Source organism: Elephantulus edwardii, unplaced genomic scaffold (assembly GCF_000299155.1).
Source record: "Elephantulus edwardii isolate Elephantulus edwardi_28Jun2011 unplaced genomic scaffold, EleEdw1.0 scaffold00019, whole genome shotgun sequence".
In the NCBI taxonomy this organism is placed as follows: domain Eukaryota; kingdom Metazoa; phylum Chordata; class Mammalia; order Macroscelidea; family Macroscelididae; genus Elephantulus; species Elephantulus edwardii.
The window spans coordinates 9045643-9058170 of NW_006399769.1; the positions used below are offsets into that span (position 1 = coordinate 9045643).

The window sequence follows — 12528 nt, forward strand, 5'->3', positions numbered from 1 at the left end:
GCCATGATCCCAGCTTCAACCAACCATGGGAACAGGGAGCTTCCTGCCATCCCGGGCGCCCTCGGATTTAAAACTCTGATGCCTCTAATCCAACATCATGATACTGAGTGTTTTCACAGACCTCCTGAAACCAAAAGTTGGAGCAAACAGTATAAGTCCAGGTTGCAGGCGCTGAGCGGCGAGCGTCAGGACCAAGTAGCACGGAATGTGGGTTTGAATTGCGAGCTGCTTCCTGCGTGCAGCTGACTGAAAACATCCGGAGAGGAAATGAACTAAAGAGGTTAAAGAATCTAACATCTTCCTTCATACCTGGACATAAAATGAAATGCGAGCATCCAAAAGGATCGTGCTCCAGGTGAGGCTCGAACTCACAACCTCGGCATTGCTCTGCATGTACTGCTGTATAAGTACCGCGCGCTAACCGATTGCGCCACTGGAGCTCCGCTTAGCCGGCCTCGCGATTGCTCTATCAGTGTTCACTCAGGCCCGGTGTAGGCCTCCGCAGAGCATGCGCATCTACGGCTCAGGGCCCGGCGGAGATGAAACCCTCCCTGAAGCGTCTGGAATTTCAGACAGAGCAATTACTACTTTTGGCCGATGATTCTCAGCCAAAGAGCCAGGGAATCCTGCCAGGGTCTCCCTCAGGGACGGAGGTGCCACTCAGTAAAGCCAAGACAGGCGGGCCACCAGAACCCTTAAAAGGGTGCAGCCCACAGCTCGGACAGAGAGAAGCCCAGCCCCTGCGGCAGAATCCGACCCTCATTTGTGGGTCTTTTCCTTCTGGAACCCGGCGAGACGAGGGGCTGGCCGGGACTAGACCCCAGGGAACTGGCCTTGGCCCCGGGAGGCGGGGCTTGCCGACGTATGCGGAGAGCTGGCAGCCGCGCACCTGGCTGCGGACCCCAAGTCTTGTGCCGGCCGACCTGCCACACGACCTCCCTCACCGCAAACCACCCCACCCCGGGAGACTCCGTGTATGTATGGCCCCGGGTTGTGCCATTTCCATGGGGAGACGGCACGGGCCGGGAGAAGCCGAGGGCGGCCCCTATCGGCGAGACGGACCCTGAGCCTCGGGCCGACGGGACCCCGAACCTCGGGCCTGCCGGCCTTTAGCACCGCACCCCACCCCATCCTGGAAACTCCGTGTGCGGCCGCGGAGTCGCGCCATCTCCATGGGAAAGCGGCTGGCGCCAGGGACAGACCGAGGGCGGCCCCTAGAGGCGAGACGCCGCCACCCAGGCTGTGCCCGAGCCATCCCGGAGCCCCTAGGTGTCCCGCCGCCGCTTCCTTTTCCGTTCAGAGCGGACTGCTGAAGACCCTCCCAGGCCGAAATGTTCCCTTAAAAAACAAACAAACAAACAAAAAACCCAAAAACAAGAACGACAAAACTGATCTCTTGTTTTTGAAATCAAGATATCTCACTCAATTATCAGTTTCTTCTTTGGAAACCACTAAACCTAAACGCGACCTCCACACAGAAGCCACATTGCAACTTTGCTGGGCCCTAGGCTCTTTTGCTTTCATCGGCCCCTTCCTCTCTAGTAACGATTTGTTAAAATAATGTTTTACTGTTACGTTGGTTATGTTTTATGTTATGATGCTATCTGTAATGTTGGTTGCCCAATGGTAAAAAGCCGTGCTTCAATCGCAAATGCCGGCGGTTCGAATCCACCACTTACTTTGTGCAAGAGGGATGGGCAGTCTCCTCACGTGAGATTTACTGCCTCTGAAACACTGCACACCCCCCACCAGGGTCAGCTATGGGTCTGTTCCGATTTGAAGGCTCACAACAACTATGATGGTAGCATAAAGACGAAAATAATCCGGACTAGATTTATTTATTTATATGATCTGGTTGACGTGTCCCATTTTTTTCCCCTTCTGATTTCAGAAGAAATTAAAACCTAAACATTGCCGTCCGCCGGGCCCCGCAAGGTTGGAATCAGAACAAATGATTCCTCACAGACTCTAGTATACGAACCATGAAGAGCTAGTCATCTTTTGCTGAACACAGGGTGACCAAGACTCCGAGTGGCCCGGCCAGTACCTTGGGACAACAGACACCATACTGTACCTAATTATTAACTGGCACCTGCATCATCCTTGAAGCAGGACACCGCTGGGAAATGCCCGCAATCCCCCATGCCCTTTCAGGCCTGCCTCACCCATCTTTGTTGTTTCCAAAGTCCCTTTTGGTTACCTTCTTTGGGGACTTCTCTCCTGGAGGAGCCAGAAGAGAAAAGGTATAGCACATCACCGGCATGAGCAAGTGATGGGACAGAATGAAGGCCATGCGTGTGGTCACCTGAAAAATGACAGCCACACTAACGGTTTGTGCAGGGGTGACAAGTGTGGAACAGTAGGACGGAACCAGCTGGCAGAAGGCCTTGAAATTCAACCACAAGAGTTTGTGTGATCAGGCAAATAACAAGAAGACAGCAACAGATTCTGTGTTAAGTCAGGGACTTCCTGAAGGTATTATATTTAGAAAGCTCAATGCCAGGTATAGACCAAGTTATTCATTCAGAGAAGGAAGTTTGTGATGCTGTCATACAGAATCTGGCAACCCCACAGCCAGATCCCACCAGGCTCCTAACAGGTGGTGGGATATATTGTTCAGGAAGTACCAGCATTACAACTCCTTGAGGCATGAGCGGACAAGTACAAGGAAAATCTAAGGCAGCAGAGTGAACTTTTCCAGTAAGTTTTTTCTGAAAACTAGACAAGAAAGTAAATGTGTGGTTGTCCAACTCTCATGGATTGAATTGTAACCCCCTGAAATATGTGTCCTTCAGTATAATGTAATTATCTTATGTGTTATAAATTCTAGCTTTTGTGATGTTAAAGGGAGCTATAATGGTTTACTGATCAGAAGCTGCCCTTCAATCCCAAAGCATGTGGTTCGAATTCACCAGCTCCCCTCCCATGCAATTTACTGCCTCTGAAAACCAACTGGAGGGTCAACAACGGGTGGGTTCCAACTCAAGGGCATACAAGAAGAAGATGTTAATGCCACCACTTGTCTGTCACTTTGCCTTACTGAGATGACTTGTGTCCTGGTGTGATGCTGGAAGCTGTGCTTCTACCCACATACCAGCAGGGTTACCATCTGTGATGGACAGGTTTCAGCAGAGCTACTAGACTAAGCTGGACTATGAAGTAGAAATAGCCATCCACTTCTGAAGTAATAGTCCTTCAAAAGCCCTGTCAATAACAGGAGAACATAGTTGTGTTGGAATATGAGCCACTCAGGCTGGAAGGCACTCAAAATGTAACTGAAGAAGAGCTGCCCATGCAAAGTAGACTCTAATGACTTGGATGGAATAAAGCTTTCATCCAATTAATACCACACTCAAAATGAGGAGAACCAACTCGAGCATTCATTAATAATGGTCATGTGGAATGCATAAAGTATGAATCGAGAATTGGAAGTTGTCAAAAATGAAATAGAATGCATAAGTATCAATATTGAGGCATTAGTGAGCTAAGATAGACTGGTATTGGCTAATTGAATCAGACAATCACGTAATCTACTGTGCTGGAAATGACTAAAGAGGAATGGTGTGATACTTATTGTTAAAAAGAGCATTTTAAAATCTAAAGTACATTGCTGTGAGTGATAAGATATTACAGACACTCAAGAAAGATTATCAATATAACTATTCTTCAAATGTACATTCCAGCCATTAAAGTCCAAGGTAAAAGTGAAGGTTTCTACCAACTTTTGCAGTCTGAAATTGATCAAATATGCAAACAAGATGCATTAATATTAACTGATGACGGGAATGCAAAAGTTGGAAACAAAGAAGAAGGACTGGTAATTGAAAATATGGCCTTAGAGACAGAAATGAGGCTGGAGATTAAACTTAGGTTGTTCCCAACTCCTTGCTATGGTCAACAAACCATGATAAACATGGGTGTGCATATATCTGCTTGGATGTCAGTTACGGTCTCTTTGGGATATACTCCCAATAGTGGAATTGCTGGGACAAATGGTATCTCTATTTGCAACTTTTTTGAGAAAGTGCCACAACGCCTTCCACAGTGGTTGCACCATTTTACACTCCCACTAATAACAGTGAATAAGGGTTCCAGTTTCTCCACAACCTCGCCAACATTTGTTGCTTGCTATTCTGTTAAATTTTGCTATTCTTACTGGTGTGAGATGATATCTCATGGTTGTTTTTAAAAAATAGAATGTTTTACAAGGAATGATTTATTCATTGCAAATACATAAAAAAATTAAATAAATAGACCTCATCTGATGGACTCCACAGGAATCAGACTGACTCACAAACTTCAGGTATGTTGTCAGATGAGGCCAGACTTTGGCAAGAGATAACACACTGAGAAGGGCAGAAGGTCAGCAAAGCAGAGGAAGCCCCTCAGTGAGATGGTTTGACACAATATCTACAACAAAGGGCTCAAATGTGTCCATGATCATGAGGGTGCTGCAGGATACAGCACAGTTCTGATGTGTTGTTGATAAGGTCTTGATGAGTCATAGTCTACTTGATGGCAGACAGCATGATGTTAATAAGGAAAGGTTAGAGGTGATTATGTAATGATACAATCACTCCCCATGTTGTGATAAGAGCTGTGGTGAGCCTATCAGTTGTAAGGAGATTATCATAGGATGCAACAACTTTAGTGGCAGCTCTGATCTGATGGAGGTGAAATTTCCATAGAGTGTGGCCCGCATCACCTTTGTTTTATAAGAGATAAAAAGAGAGAAAGGCAAGCAGAGAGAAAGAGGACCTCTGTATAGCCAAAAGCAGAAGATCCAGGAGTGGATGTGTCCTTTAGACCCACGTTCCTGCACTGGGAAACTCAAGGACATGGTAAGGGCTGATCCTATGAGGAGATCTCCAGGGAATTCTGGGCCTAAAGGTGCTGAAGGAGACAGGGACCTTCTTCTAGAACCAAAGAGAAAGAAAACTGTCCCCTAGAGCTGGCAACTTGAATTCAGACATCTGGCCTCCTGAACTGTGAGGGAATAATATGTGTTTGTTAAAGCCACCCACATGCAGTATCTGTATTACAGCAACTCTTGATAACTAAGACATCTGGGGACTGGAGTTAGAATTTCTCTTTACATTGAAAGGAGTTCATTTAGAGATTAAACAAGAAATTAAAGTATGGGCCCGTACATACTTAGTATCTTCTCTGAATCAGACCTTCTTTCCTCAGTCTCTCAAGCACAACCCACTGTTGAACTTTGAGCAATAGAGTTGGCCATTTGGTGGTTCAGTTTCCTTTCTTTGTCATCCCTCTTCATGAACTCACCCATGAATGAATTAGCAGATATTGGTTCAGCAGATTTTGACTGACTCCTGACTTATTTGCAAAGGAAAAACAATAACTCCTAGACATTTTTACTGCAGCTATTAGGAACTAATGGGCTGGAGCCCTCTTGTTTAGGTCAATCAGGATCTGGTAGACAGACAATTGTATTTTAAACTCAGCTGGGCCCTGACTAAGTCTCCAGTTTGGAGGCTTACATGTGAAGCAGTTGGATTCTGGAGGTTAGGTTCTCTTGATTTAGTTGAAAGTCTGGTGTAAACTGTTTGGTCATTTTTTATTTCATTTACAATTAAGGTCACCTGGATTTACTTCACTATCAACTGTGGGCTGGAAGCCTCTTGTTTAAGTCAATCAAGACCTCGTGGACAGGCCTTTGTATTTAAAAATACAAAGTGTTTGGGGAGAACATTGTTCTAAGTGGTACAGCAATATAGCACTGGCAATAAGAGAGATGCAAATCAAAGCCACAATGAGATAACCTCTCACTCCAGTAGCAGTGGCAAAGTTTAACAGGACAACAGATAATAAATGTTGGAGAGAATGTGGTGAGATAGGAACTCTTCTACATTGTTAGTGGGATTGTAAATTGATAAAACACTCTGAAAGGCAGTTTGGCACTTCCTCAAAAAGCTGAACAGACACCAAACAAGATAAAGGTAAATAACCCAGTTGAAAAATGAACACAGGATATAAACAGACACTTCAACAAAGAAGATATTCAGATGGCAAACAAGCACATGAAGAAATCCCTAGCTCTAAGAGAGATGCAGATCAAAACAACTATGAGATATCATCTCACCCCAGTAAAAAGAGCAAAATTCAACAGAGCAGCAAACAAAAAATGCTGACGAGGTCGTGGAGAAACTGGAACCCTTATTCACTGTTGGTGGGAGTGTAAAATGGTGCAACCACTGTGGAAGGCAGTATGGTGCTTTCTCAAAAAGTTGCTAATAGACAAACCATTTGATGCAGCAATCCCTCTACTGGGAATATACCCTAAAGAAACTATAACTGCCACCCAAGCAGGTATATGTACACCCATGTTCATTGCAGCTTTGTTCACAATAGCAAAGAGTTGGAGACAACCTAAGTGTCCATCAAGAAACAAATTGATAGAGAAGCTCTGGTATATTCACAACAATGGAAAACTATGCTGCAGTGAAAAACAAAGAACTCATGAAATATTATTCAAAGTTAATGACCATGACCCTGGAGGACATTAAGCTGAGTGAAATATCTCAGTCACCAAAGGACAAATGTTGCATAATGCCACTGTTGTTAAACGGGACTAACTTCGGGGTTGAGGGGAGACTGAGAAAGAGGGAACAAATAATGTATACTGCATAGAAACAGATAATTCAGAGAACTATTTAAAAACAATATATGAGTAGGTATTATTATCATGACAGGAGTCCAGAAAAAGGCTACATAGTGGAGTGTACTTGGGGGGAAGGATTGTATAACAATGAAGGAATTTTTCTTTTACTTTTCAAACAGAAGAGCTAATTGGGGGGGCGGGGGGCAGGGAGAAAAATGCAATAATGAATGAATGAATGGAAATCCAAAGTCTCTGTAAATGTTCATTAAAATTAATTTAAAAGAAAAAGAAAGAAGTTGAACATAGAAATTCCATATGACCCAACTATTCCACTGCTTGGAATATACTCTGAGAGAATGAACTGAGGCTCATATAGAAACTTGTACACCAATGTTCATAGCAGCATTATTCACCATTGCAAGAACAAGGAAACAGCCCAAATGTCCAACCACAAATGAATGAATTGAGAAGTTGTGGTATATTCATACAATGGACTACTATGCAGCACACGGGAGCAATGATTTTGTAAATTACTTGGAAGGGACTGGAGAGCCTTATGCTGAGTTAATTAACAAGAACAAAAATTGTATAAAACCATTATTTTGGAATGAATATGAGGATCCAAGGGAGGGGAGGGTGGAAGCATTCGAGATGATGGACTGTATGAGGAGGAATGTGGCATCAGGATTGGTGGAAGAATCATCAACAACCTGCGTTATGCAGATGGCACAACCCTGCTTGCTGAAACTGAGGAGGACCTGAAGCGCTTGCTGCAGAAGGTCAAGGACTGCAGCCTTCAATATGGATTGAGGCTCAACATCAAGAAAAAGACTCTCATCACCAGGCCAATTGGCAGCATCAGGATGGATGGTGAAGAGATTGAGATAGTTTACAGTTTTTGTGTACTTGGTTCCACAGTCAACACTCTTGGGAACAGCAGCCAGGGAATCAGGAGACCAATTGCTTTGGGGAAAGTCAGCTGTCAGGGACCTTTCAAGAGTACTGAAGAGCAATGGTGTCACTCTGGAGACTAAGGTGCACCTGATCCAGGCTATTGTCTTCGCAATTACGTGCTATGCATCGGAGGGTGGAGCCAGAATACTCCTTGGAGTCAAGGATTCTGAAGCTTCATCTGACATACTATGGGCTTGTTGCAAGGAGGGACTGGTCATTGGAGAGGGACATCATGTTTGGGAGAGTGGAGATACGGCGCAGGAGAGGAAGACCCTCGATGAGATGGATCTATTCTGTGAATGGGGTGGTAGGAATGAGTGTGTTTGAGACAGCGAGGTTGGCGCAGGATAGAACGGCGTTTAGGGCCCTTGTACATAGGGTTGCTATGAGTCGCAAGTGACTCAATGGCACATAACAACAACAAAACAAATTAAAAATGTTTTACATTACTTGGTAAGTAATGGTTTAAATTCTCTTATATCTATTATTGGTAGTCATGGACTGAACCATGTCCCCCAGACACAATGTCAGGTTGGCTAGGCTGTGATGCCAGTTTTTAATAGGGGAGCTCCACCAAACACATGGGTAACCATTATTGCCTTTGACACACAGTGTCACAGTGTTCGGCTTCACAGCAACCAGGAGTTACCTCTGTACAGCAAGTGGACCAGGAAGCAGTGCTTTATTGTGCTTATATGAAACCTGTATTTGAACTGGGAAGCAGTCCTCTGAACAGAGCAGGGAAACACTGCATGGTTCAAAATCAGGAAAGGAGTGTGTCAGGGATACATACTGTCTCCATATCTTTTCAATCTATATGCAGAACAGATCATTCCGCAGGGCTTTTTGAAAAGGAATGTGGCATCAGGATTGGAGGCAGACTCATCAACAACACACGTTATGCAGATGACACAACCCTGCTTGCCAAAACCGAGGAGGACCTGAAGTGCTTGCTGCAGAGGGTCAAGGACCGCAGCCTTCAATATGGACTGAGGCTCAACATCAAGAAGACAAAGATTCTCACCACTGCGTTGATTGGCAGCACCATGATGGATGAAGAAGTTATTGAGGTTGTTAGCAATTACCGCTTACTTGGATCCACAATCAACAATCTTTTAACACCAGCAGTAAGAAATCAAAAGACTAAAAGCACTGAGAAAATCTGCTGTCAGGGACCTCTCCAGGATGCTGAAAAGCAACAATATCAGTCTACCAATAAGGTGCACCTAATCCACGCCATGGTCTTCATAATTACTTCCTATACATCAGAGAGCCGAACAATGACTAAGGATGACAGAAGAATTGATGCCTTCTAATTATGGTTCTGGAGAAGAGTATTGATCATACAACGGACTGTCAAGAAAACAAATAGGTTCACCTCGGAGAAGGTGAAACCAAGTCTCTCCTTGGAGGAGAGGATTCTGAAGCTTTGTCTCACATACTTTGGGCACATGGCCAGAAAAGATCAGTCCTTAGAGAAGGACATCATGCTGGGAAGGGTGGATGGACAGCACAGGAGTGGAAGACCCCTGATGAGATGGATTGATACAGTGACTAGGGCAATGGAGTAGATGTGTTAGAGTCAGTGAGACTGGCTCAGGACAGGGCAGGCTTCAGAGCTACTGTACATGGGGTCACTATAGGTTGCAGGCAACTCAATGGAACATAAGAACAACAATAACAACATGCAAATAGTATTCCGTCAAAAGTATGAAGCTGGTATGATTGGCTTTTATTTCTAATCATGAAAGGTCAAACTGGCCATAGTGGTCACTGTATTTTATCTTAAAACTGGGCATAATGATTACTATATTTTTTCTTTAAACTGAAAATTTGTTGTTGATATTTGACATTTGGGGAAAATGTATATTAAGATATATGAAAGTTAATGATTCATTAACACATCAAAAATAGAAGATTATTGCTTTCCTGAATGAATGTTTAGAATTTATACTTTCACACTTTTTTTATAAAGCTGGTTTATTTTTATTATTTTCATGAGTTTGCTCTAAATTATAAGATAAAGCAGAAAGATTAAGACTGCTGTCCGCAATTATTATTCTGTCAAAGCATGAAATGGGTATATTGATGGCCTTTATTTCTGATAGGCCAAACTTGGCATAGTGATCACTATATTTTTTTCTTAAAACTGTAATGGTCACTATATTTTACCTTGAAACTGAGCAAAGTGGTCCTATATTTTGTCTTTAATCTAGCCATTGTTGTGTGCTGTTGAGTCAGTACCAACCCATAGCTGACCTCTCAGCGGGCGTTTTAGAGGCAGTAAATCTCATGGGAGGAGATTGCCCATCCTTCCCTTGAAGAGTCACTGGTGGATTCGACCCACTTGTCTTTGGAACTGCAGTATTACTTCTTACCAGGAGGCCTCTAGAGCTCCCTAAACTAGACCTAGTGGTCACTCTATTTTGTCTTTATGACTTTGGTTTCTGACTTGCAGGAGACATCGTGATGAGCCATGTAAACATTTTAGTTAGCTGAATGAAGATCATCTTGATCCAAATTTGTAGAATCTTAAGAGCCTCATTTACTCTGTTTCAGTAAACTGTTTTTTATATTTCATCTCCTAGCCGGTGTTCCATTATGGATATATTTTAAGCAGCATATGGGGGGTGGGGGAAGTAGCCACAGAGCATCTTCAGCCTGCATGATGAGCCACCTGCATAAGTGAGTCACAAGCACACTCTCTTGTCCGGGGGTGCTGAATGGGAAAGGGGGCTACACTTCAGAGGCTCCCAAAGTGGTTCCATTTTAATGAGGGGAGCGGAGGATGTCTGAGGGATTCTTTCCATGATACTTTTTTAAACTAAAATTATTTTAAAATGCTACTGCCACTTTTAATCAGTATGGACCATCCTGAAGGATGCTCTCTCAGCACACCAGCACCAGAGAGAGGGCAGAAGCTAGATGTACTAGAGACACAGTCCATGGCAGGTCCGCAGGCAGCAGACAAGACGAGCAGACATGGGCCGGTGGAAATTACTACACTCATGACCGTACACAGACCTGGCAAACACTATTTCTAGATTTATGTTGCCACTCATGCTGTCAATACATCCATGTCTACGTAGCAGAGCCGATAGAGTATAGTACTTTGTAAGCTTCTTAATCATAACCAAACACCATCAGGGAATAAATTGCTGGTCTGGGGCCATGGGGCTATGGTCTTTGGAGTCACCCAGGTCAATGGTGTGATATAGTCTTTAAAGACAATATCATGTAGTCCAAAAGAAATTAAGAAAATGCTCCAATTTTAACGAGAAGACCATTTTCATACAACTTAAAATTTTTATTTAAAAAAAACCCAACCACATTCACAGTAGTTGCACTGCCAACCCCAAGGACAGGCAGTTTGAATCCACAGGCTGCTCTGAGGAAGAAAGATGGGCAATCTTCTCTCCTGTGATTTTCAGCCTCTGAAAACTCAGAGGTCAGTTCTCATTTGATGGCAATGAGTTTGAGTTTACTTATTGAAAAAACTGTCTCAGGTAGTGTCATAGATTGAATCGTGTCCTGTGAAATGATCCCCATGAGCTGATAAACCAAATAGCAATACAAGGATAAAGGGTGGAATGCAACACTACTAATCCCATTAAAGGGATCAGAGGCAAGGCCTGTAATTCTAGAGATGAAATCAAAAGAAAGCCATTTGAGGAGGGCAGGGGGGTATCACCAAGAAATACCTGGCAGGAGTGGAATGCATCTCTTGATTCCTGTTTCCTGCACAGTGAAGTTCCCCAGGAAAGGTCAGAACTCACAGAAGTCTCCAGGGAATGCCAGGCCAACAGGTCTGAGGGAAACGAGGACTTTTCTCTACAATCAACAAGTGCCTTCCCCTAGAACTGGCACTTCTTGGACTTTTAGCCTCCTAAACTTAAGTGCTCCCTAGTCTAGATCAAGACATTTATTTGGAAGACAGCAACCTGGGTAGCCAGCAGGAAGATATCCATATTTGTTCCCATTCAATGAAGAAAGGTGATCTAACAGAATGTGAAATTATCAAAGAATATCATTAATATGACATGTAAATAAAGTCTTGCTGAAGATTACTTTTAAATGGCAAGAATAGCACATCTAACTGGCACCTAACAAGAACAGTGTAAGAGAGTCAATTTCTGTTTGTTAAAGCCTTCCATTTGTGTTATATCCCCGGCAAATGCCTCTTACTACGGAACAGAATTCAATTAACTAAGACAGATGTGAGCCTGTTTGGTTTTTTAATTATTATGTATAACTCTTGAGAGCTACTTCTTTCTGCCTTGGCATTTCAATCTCTTAGACTCTTCCACCTAAAATCCAACAAGCTCTTCTAAAAAGCAACCAGGGGTTGGGTTGGGTGGGAACTACATAGTTGCTCTCACCTCAGTGCATTCCTCTTTGAAATCTTGACCCCTCGTATTCCAGACTATTTCGGCATCTCTTTGTCGCCTTCAAATATATATATTCACAGAATTTCTGGCCCTTCTCAGTTGAAGGATGCATTTGCTGAAAGCTGATATAGCTAGCAATAGCTAGTATGAGGAAAATCTTCTCCAAACAGAGATGTTCCTAAGTGAAAGGGGACCCTATTATAGACTGGATCAACGGGCATGAATTACGAATGCCCCAACAATCTGGAACATATGGTCACCTTAATCGCAGCTCCCTTTTGTATGGCTATAAATACATAAAACATAAGCAGGGAAAATTTTCTGCAAAGTCTTTTAAATTACAAGAACATAAATGGGATATACGCCAGCAATCAATTCACTGCTTTTCTGCTCCAAAAACGCTCTTCTTTGCTTTGCCTTGTGATCCTGGAGCTGGGCCCTCTGAAAATGCTTCCTTTGTGCCAATTGGTGCCAATGGTAGACCTCGTCAGGAGAAAGTTCTCAGGAGGTGCCCAAAGCTGAAGAAACAGAACTGCTATCACAGCGGGCCCTGAGGGTGGGCCT

General features: G+C 43.6%; 1 non-coding gene across 1 annotated transcript; it reads right to left on the reverse strand.

Annotated features, from left to right (window-relative positions):
* Positions 1–347: 347 nt before the first annotated feature.
* On the reverse strand, positions 348–440 carry TRNAI-UAU. The gene is given in 2 exon segments: positions 348–383; positions 403–440. It is a non-coding gene; the product is annotated as a tRNA-Ile (tRNA).
* Between the last annotated feature and the right edge of the window lie 12088 nt (positions 441–12528).